This window comes from Microcaecilia unicolor, chromosome 1 (assembly GCF_901765095.1).
Source record: "Microcaecilia unicolor chromosome 1, aMicUni1.1, whole genome shotgun sequence".
NCBI lineage: Eukaryota > Metazoa > Chordata > Amphibia > Gymnophiona > Siphonopidae > Microcaecilia > Microcaecilia unicolor.
In genome coordinates this window covers 403,732,971-403,742,110 of record NC_044031.1, presented here as the reverse complement: position 1 = coordinate 403,742,110, position 9,140 = coordinate 403,732,971, and the positions used below count along the sequence as shown (strand labels likewise).

Sequence of the window (9,140 nt, the reverse complement as noted above, 5' to 3'; positions counted from 1 at the left end):
TGGCCTCTCTAGTTTTCAAATGCATCATCGTCTTCTAAGGCTAGGCGAGTGCCCGCTTGGCAGTAGCAGCAGCGGTAGTAGTAGTAGTAGTAGTAATGAGTCCGGCTGTGCAAGGGTTAAGCCTGGCTGCCCAGGCTCTGTTGTGCATATGCAATCATCTGTGCGGCTCTTTTGGCTGCCTGCCAGAGTATTGCCTTGCCTCCTTCTCCTCTTCCTCCTCCTCCTCCTTCGTCCCCCTTTCTGCATGAAGCAGGATCCTTGAGCTGTCGCAGAGGCAGACAACTGCTCCATATTTGGCTTCTCTTACACATTTACATAGAGAAAGGAGAGAGAGAGAGAGAGAGCAGCTCTACTACACAGGAGAGGAGAGGTGCCCCACCGGCTTCGCTGCTGCAGGGGGGGAACTGATCCCCCCTCTCTGCCTCCGCCAAGCGCATCCATTACACTTTACAGTAAGTCTTCCGCTTATGGTTTTCCTCTTTCTCGCTTGGGTAGTATCTATCCTCCCCCCACCCGCACTAAAATATCTAGAAAAAGCCCGAAGAAGAAGAAGATTCGTAGCGATCGTAGCACGGCCGGCATTTAATTGACATTTAAAGTCAAGAAGAACCCACTAGCGGAAGAGAGAGAGGTGTGTGTGTGCGTGTCCGTCTGTCTGACCCCGGGGGGAAGGAGGTGGGTGAGCAGGCCCTGCCGTGACTTTGCAGGTGGCGGTGGGGAGTTAAGCTCTGCCGGCTGCCCTCCTGGGGAGGAGGGGGGAGTTCTCTCAGGCTGCCGGGATGTGTGTGTATATCATGATGCCTATATGTGGTTGTGTATGTGATATGAGCCGGGAGGGGGTGTCTGTGTCCTGGCTCGATGCTGGGGCGCTGCTGCCGCTTCCGGGGCTGCTCCTATTGCCTGCAGAGCCTGCTAAGGCCCTGCTTCTGCTGCACTGCTGCCCTGTCCTTTCCAGCGACTGCCAGGGATCCTCCACTCCCTCTCTCTCCCCTCCTTTTTTTTCTCCTCTCTGTGCCCCTCCTCCCCTGGCAGGTTGTGTGTGACCGTGGCATGGATGTCTGCCGAACAGGCTGAAATGGTAGTGCCCACAGGGCGAGTCCTGTTTTCCTTCATCCCAGCCCTGCTCCTGCCAGCAAGATGTGTGTGTGTGTGAGGGAAGGGGGCAGCCTAGTACTGCTGCTGAGTGGAAGGGGAGGATGCAGCTTTTCTGTGCCCATGGGCTGGCAGGTTTGGGAGGTAGATAGATGAAGAACAGCAGAGTGATTTCTCCCCTCAACTTTACCTTTAGCGCTGCAATGAGAAGCCTCCTCGCTTCTAGTCACAGTGAAGCCTGGTGTATTTGTATTATACGTGTGCTTTGTAGTAGACCAATGTGTTCCACTGATGTTATTCTAGGAACCCCCATCTTTCAAAAAAAAAAAAAAAATCCAGCCTGGGAAAAGACTATCTGTAACTAGGATTTTCTTCTTTTAGACGCTTAAGAGGAAGGGAAGCTAGGGCTTTCAGTTTTAAAATATTCTGACAAAAATTATTATGAAAGCTCTGGGACCATTCTGGAGAGCTAGAACTGCTCAACTATCACCAGGATGACGATAATAACATGATAGCGAAGCCGTCGGAAGCTTGTTATATAACGTAGTAGGTGGATAACGAGAAAGAAGAGCTATTTTTGTTTATGGAATGTGTGCGTGCGCGCGTGCTCGCTGTACAGCAGGGACTCCTCAAACAGTAAACCACCACCACTCCGCCGTGCAAAATATGCCGGATACAATTAGCACAAGTGCAATGAGCAATGCATGTACATTCAACAGCATGCAAGAGAATTGTGATGCAAGGTTTTTGCTGAATACGCTTATGTATCTGCACATACGTATACGCGATACAGGCAGTGCAAAAAAAATAATAATTCTGAAGGTGGAGGGCGTGCCCTTTAAAATAATCCCTGTCCAGACAGGCGTATGATGTGATCGTACAGGTTACTACTGATCGCATTTTGGGCAGGGCTGGTTTCGCGACCCCTCTGGAGAGCTGCGCTCGGAATATTTTGGCCGAGGTGTTGCATCGGGTCTTCTCTTTTATTTTCAGCTCTTTTAAACTTGGCAGCGTGCGAAATAGAGCTGTCAAGTGGGGGTGTTCATGCAGTTTGGAGGCGATCCAGCCCCGGCTGCGTGGAGAGGGGGCTGTATGAATGGAGAAGAGAAGAGTAGTAAAAAAAAAAAAAAAAGTCCTACGTTGCAAGGTAGCAGTGAACACCGGCCTGTAATTTTCTGTGCCACAGAGGCTGACAAGCGGTTAACATTTTTTTTTTTTTTTACAAGAAACCGATGTGTTGAATGGATGAGCTTTAATCTTTTATGCCTAGTACGTAATAAAAAAAATAGAGCTTGATGTTCATTTGTTTCTCGACGTGTAGCTACATGCTAGCGACGTGGGCTTTCCGTGCATTTACTCTAGCCCTGATCAATCAAGTAATTAAAGCAGGCTGCCATGGCAACAGACAATATTCAGCGGCCATTCAGGAGTGCAGCTAGTGCGGGCGGGGAGGGGGGAGGAACTGTACTGCACTGGTTTAAGAGTCTGATGCCTCAGTTTCTATGGAATGCCTCACTTCACTGCTTCCAGTCAGCTGAACATGTGATTGTCACTTGGAAAATGGGGCCTGCTTTCAAAAAGTGCTGCCCCCCCCCTCCCCCGTTTTGTGCCTGGAATCTTGAGGGAACTCTGGCCCACATGCAACATTCTCCTCACTTCTGCTGCTACTGAAATTAGTTTTGTACTGATGTTATGTGTGATTCAATGTAGAAAAAGAATATCCATTTAATGCTGTAGCTTACTTATTTAGATTTAGCTCACACCTTTTATCAGTAATAGTTCAAGATGAGTTACACAGGAAAACTAGGTATTTCCCTGTCCCCAGAGGGCCTACAGGTCAAGGTCTCCTTTTATGAAGTGGCAGTACCGATTAGAGTGCGCTGAATGTGCCACTTAGTGACAGGAGCTCTAAGTTTGTACCTATGTAATAGAGGGTTAAGTGACTTGCCCAAGATCACAAGGAGCAGCAGCAGCAGAATTTAACCTGGGCTCTGTCAGCCTACAGTGCTCTAACCACTAGATTTCTATTCCACTCCTGCTTCTGAGACGCAAAACAAAGCGTATGAACATTTCATGATGTCTACTTGCTTTCTTTAGCTGTAGGCCGTTAACCAGTGGTAAGGTAGCTTTCAAAGGGCTATGACCTCCCTGAGATTTCAGCTGAGATGAGCTAGCCTGCCATGGTATGGTAGTCTAAGGAGTCAGATGCAAGAGCACCCTTCAGGGAAAGAGTGGTGGGTGCATGGAATGACCTCTATAGGGAGGAAGTGGAGACGGAAACAGAAACGTCATTCAAGAGTACATTAGATAATTGCAGAGGATTCCTAGATATAAAGATGTGAAGAAAGAGCCTGGGGATCAACTGGGATCTGTGGCTGGGCACCAGGAATGAAACAGTGCATCTTAGATGGGTCCTTTGGTCCTTTTCTGCTGTCATTTGATCTGTTTCTGTGTAGAAACAGAAAGATTCTTAAGTGTTGAAGGTAAAGTGAACCTACCAAGTGTGAGCACCTCTTTCTTCTTTGCAGCAGCAAGAGCTTGTGCATTTGCTCCACTGCTCTGTGTGTTTTCATCTGGCTGTGCCTGCAGGGCAGGAAGATTTAAAATGCAAGCACAACACAGAATGACAGAAGCAAATTCACACGCTCCTGCCACTATACTCAGGATTTCCATGTCATGCTGGGTTGATTGGGGGGGGGGGGGTCAGGTGGGGGCTAGGAGAAGCTGAGACTGAGGCTGGAAAAAGGGAGAGCTGGGGACTGGGAGAAGAGAGACTGAGGCTGGGGTCTATGGGGCTGGTGGCTGGGAGAAGGGGGGGGGGGCTGAGGCTGAAGCTGGGGGCCAGAATAAGCAAGAGCACATGCAGGGAAAGGTTGAGAGAAATAGAGAGGTGTTTTCTGGGGTAAGGAGGAGGAAAGGCAAGGTAAATGAATATCGGAGAAGGACATAGGTGGATGCTGGAGAATGGGATATGGTATGGGAATGGGTAATGGATACTGGGAAAGGAGAGAAAAGGGCAAGAAGGGCAGCTACTAGAGGCATAGGGACGTGGGAGAGCAGGGTATGGCATAGACTTGTTGCAAGTCCAAAAGACTCTCTTAAGGTTGGGTATTAGTAATGTACAAGAGGTCTAAGTGCTTGGGTGGAACTCAGGGATTTGGTAGTGTGAGTGAAAGAGTAGTGATTTAGGGATTAAATGTGGGGGGGGGGTAGTGGGGACTAGGTAATTGAATGAGGGGTATCAGTAGGGCTGGGAGACTCAGTGCAGAAATATGTGAAGAGTAGATGGTTTGAAGAACCTGGATGATTTGGGAGGCAATTAAACAAAAAAAAAAGGACAGAAAACTATAGACAGTGAAAAATAAAGGAAGGAGTAATTCTTTGAAGGAAACGAGAGAGGGTAGAAATGGGGGAGGTAACAGATGGAATATAAGCCTGGATAAGGGGTAAGCCATAAGAAAGGGAGTGGAGGTGGAGACCAGATGAGTGACAAGGAAGCAAGGAACTCTGGGGCTGGTGAGGGAATGAGAGGCAGAAGAAGGTAGATGAGACTGGGGAGGGATGAGTACAGAGGGTGGAACTGGGGGGCTAGAAAGTGGGTTAAAGATGAGAGCGAGGCTAGAGGGCTGGAGAAGAAAGGAGATGGAGGTGGGGAATGGGATGACTAGGGAAGTCAGAGTAAGAAATGGGGAGCCAGTAAGTTGCTGAAAGGTGAAAAAAGGTAGACTGAAGACTTGAGGCGGAAGAAGAAGAAATGAAATCTAGCTATAGGTAGCTAAAAAGACAGATGAGAGAAATGGAGGAAAAAAGATGAAACAGAAGGATCAATGTCATAGAAAGATATAGAGGAGGAAGGGAAGAAGACAGGGAAAAAACATAACATGGAAATGAAATTCTAGAAAAAAAAGGTGTAAAAAAAAGCAAGTTGTAAAGAGAGATCAGGATTAACCCAATGTGTAACTGAGATGGATTCTGTTAACATGTAGGTTCTGCGTAGGAATCTGTAGCAGTCTGGCTTGTTCCCTCTTTTCAACTGGAGGTGTACTGCTGGTCAAGGATATTTGCAGGGCTAACGTTTCATAGGTAGGGTATTGCAGTTTGAGTTTTTAGACTTGGTGCTGGTATGGTACCATATGGCAAGCTTCTGAGTGTCTATTTTCAGTACCTGGCAGTAGAAGCTTGTGTTTCTGTTACTACACCAGACTTTGTGACACCAGAATTTGAATAGAATTTTTGTATATGAGTTGTAAAGGGAAACATCCTACTTCTGCTCTGCATCTGTTTTTGGGAGAGATTTATTAGTCTGAGAATGTCTCATTTGAATAATTATTATACTCTTGAATCAGTACTCAAAGGCGATGATGCATTTGCCATTGAATACATAAGTACTCCATCCATGTATTTTCAAAAATGTACAGATAGTATTGGGATGTTTCAATTTAAATGGCCAAATATTATCTGCATATTAGTGGGTTGGATTAGTGGGGGAATGAGGACCAAAACATTATCTGGATAGCAGTGATATTCAGCCATTATTCAAATAAGTTTACTGGCTTGATATTGTCCTTATTTGGCAGATTGACCCTGGCAGTAGAACTGCCACCAGGGGTCGGAGCCATCATCCTGAAGCCCTGCAGCAACGGGGCAGGAGCGGATGGGGACCGCTCTTGCCCCCTACACTAGACTACCAGGCATGGCCTGGGCAAATGAAGAGGGGTCTAGGGGTGAGAGGAAGGTCTAGTTTTGAGTTATGGGGAGAATCAGATTGGATGAGGTTTTCTTGTGGGGGGGGGGGGGATTCAGATTGGGGGTAGGGGTTACAACATATTTTTTTTCCTTTTTTGACTTTGGTATGGGCAGCGGTGTGGACCCTGTTACATGTCTCAGCAGATGGCTTGGGTGCATCCATGCTATTTGCCATTGCATGTGAGTAAGTTTCTGGTAAATGCAGGGCAGATGCTTGCTGTTTCCCCCAATATTTACCACACAGACTTTGCAAAAACTTACCACAGTTTTGTAAACATGTCTCAAAGTGACTTGCACTAGGTGAAAAGGAAGTTTCACTGTGAGGAGAAATGAAATTTAAAGCCTTGCTTTGCGGGATCTCCATGATAGCTCTAAGCACTAGGCCATTCGTCCTCCAAAGCCTTGTTTTAAAGCTTTTTTGCTTTTACCTTAGCGTTCCCAAAAGTTTAACATGCTGTGTGCCATGATTTGCCCAATGCCTCCTGAACTACCACTTCTTTGCCTTTTTGTTTTCGCCCTTCCTCTTCCTTCTCTTTCCTGCTTTTCTCTCCTCTCCCCAATTTATTTGCTTTGTAAACTGCATAGAAACCACAGTTTGGGCCATTGCTGTATATCATGAACCTATAAATAAATAAATAAAATATTTCCCATTCCATGGTGGAAATTCTTTTTTTTTCTTCTTTTTTTGTAATGTTTGAAATACCACCTTTCTGTGATTACAGCCAAAGCAGTTTATCATATTATATACAGGTACTTTTTTGCTGTCCCTACTGGGTTCACAATCTAATTATTTTTGTTCCAGGGGCAATAGAGGGTTAAATGACTTGCCCAGAGTCACAAAGAGCCACAGTGGGAATTGAACCCAGTTCCCTGAGTTCTTAGCCCACTGCACTAACCATTAGGCACGCCTGATTTGTATTTCATCTGGATTTGGGAGGAGAAAGAGAAACTGCAGCCTAGCCACTATTGTGATAGTTATTACCCCAGTGCTGGTTTTGCTCGTCGGATGGTTTTTTTGCCTGGTTTGTGAAGCTCTCTTGATAGTATACAAATGGATGATGCAGAGGGTAAGGCCCAGTGACCACTGAATTTGTGCTTGCCAGTGATGGCAGACAATATCTGTTCACATGTTTCATGATACACCTTTTTTTAGGAATGCATTTATTTATTTATTGATTTATTAACAGGACTGGCTCAAAGACCTGTGGTACCCTGAGCCAACTTTTGCATTGGTACCCCACCACCCCTTGCTGGCGATCCAGTATCTCCTCCTCTTAAGCCCCCCCTCCCTTAAATCCCAGTTCAGCATCTCTCCTTCTCTCTTCCTTCCCCCTATTCTGTGGATACTGAACTGCAGACAGAAAAGGGGAAGGGAAGAGGGAGGAAGAAATGCTGGATTTTGCTGGCCCCTCAATCACTGGTTCCCGCCTGAGCCAGTGCCTCACCTTGTCCATAGGTTGAGTCGGCCATGTACCTTTTTAATAAAAAGATTCACCCAAGGCACTGTACAGGTTTTATGTCTACACAGCCTCTGTTTTGAAGAACTCTTTACAAGATAAACAAGTTTGCGTTGTAGTAGCTATATGTCATTGCTGTTGAGTAGTGTTATTTGGAAAATGCTCTTAGGTTTGGAGGGTTTTTTTTTTTTAGCTCTAGTGAACAGTCTGAGTAAGTCCTGATGCCTTCCTGTCAGCCATAATAAATCCTGGGTGTACTGGAACCCATAATTGCAAGCCTCTCTTTCACTCTCTTTTTCTCTTCTTGAGGTAGATTTTGGTCGTCAGCTGGTACTTTGCCATGATCTCTGCACTGAGCTCCTGTCCTGTTAAGCACAGAGTGTAAGCACATTGTCTTTTGCTTGGAAGGAGGTGGGTTATTTGCAGAAGGTAAAGCTTCCTGAACCAGTTGCACAGATCTCTGCTGTACTTACACAATGAAGTGGAGAGAGTGTGAGCTATGTAAGCAGTATTCCTCTAAACCTATGGTCCCTGGGTTCAGATCCTGGTATGATCAGCTCAGGCACTTCTGTTTCTAAGGCAGAGAAAGTTGCAGTCCTTTGCAGCTGACTAGTGATAACGTTCTATGTCTGATTTGGACTCGGAAGCTGTATGAGAAACCCAATGCTTGTATATTAAAATGGTCTAAGGTATGTCTGAAGTGTCATACAGGTGACAATACTTTAATTTTGTGACTTATGGCAATGTAGAAGGATAAATACTTTCTAGGTTGCACTTTTAGTTTACAACAGTGGTTGGGACACTCTTAAGACTGACGGTGGAGGGAATTCTCTTTAATAAAGCATCGGAGAAAAGTTGTTTCTTGGTAAGGCAAAGGCCTAATTGTGAGCAAAAATGTATACTTTAATCATTGGCTACAGGATTGGCCTCCAACCTTTTGGTACTGGACGAACAAATTCCATGCCTTAATGTTGTGGGAATCTTATGGTGCTCATCTCTACCCAAAAAGACACAAGTTATTCTTCTCGATTTGGGAACAACTTCAGTCGATTTCCCCAAAAGCACATAGCCAAGTATTGAATAAGTTTCAGGACGTCCAGTCTAGCTCATTGGACTTTTTGAGGCTCTGGGGTAGAGGGGTGGGTTAACTGGGAATTTGGGATTGAAATCTTACATTAAGATGGGTATGGGTTATAAGAGTCAAGACCTCAGGCCATCACATTTAGTGTTTGTGGATGGCTAAGTTACTGTTTTCCTTTGGAGGGTATTACGTCTTACGGTTTGTTTCTGAAGAAGTTTGATTTGCTTATGAGATGATGAAAATAGAATGTAATTCTCCTAATATGTGGAACCTCTTTCTGTGTTATCCGCTTGAATCCAGTTGGAATTTAGCGGACTATAAGAACCATATAGCATAGCATAGTTAGTACATTTTGTTCAAAACAAAACACACTGAGACATTGTATGATATTTTCTTGGTTTCATTCAATAAAAAGATTTTATTATACAATGGTCTAAGAGGCATAGTTATCAATGTGGGCTACTGTTAAGATGTTATTTTACCACAAATTCATGCGGTTTTAGCACAGGTCCCATTTTATGCAGCAAGATCTAGTTACTAATAACTGGGGAATAACACATCTCAACATAGCCCATGTTGATAACTTCCCCACCCCCTAAGAAGCAGAACAGTAAGCTACACCTGTAAATATGATGGCCTTTATTGAGAACACAAAAATTACATGACATTGTGCCCCATTTCAACCTGCTTAAAAAGTTTGGAGAGTCATAGTTATCATGCTATTGGATTGTCCAGCATTTTAAAGAAGGAACTGTGTGAGGATT

General features: G+C 45.1%; 1 long non-coding RNA gene across 1 annotated transcript in view; it reads left to right on the top strand.

The window, feature by feature from the left end:
- The first annotated feature begins 250 nt into the window (after positions 1-250).
- LOC115475522 overlaps positions 251-9,140 on the top strand; it is a 599,851-nt gene continuing 590,961 nt past the window's right edge. Inside the window, exon 1 of the long non-coding RNA XR_003943059.1 lies at positions 251-452. This is a non-coding gene — a long non-coding RNA (uncharacterized LOC115475522). The remainder of the gene's footprint in view (positions 453-9,140) is intronic.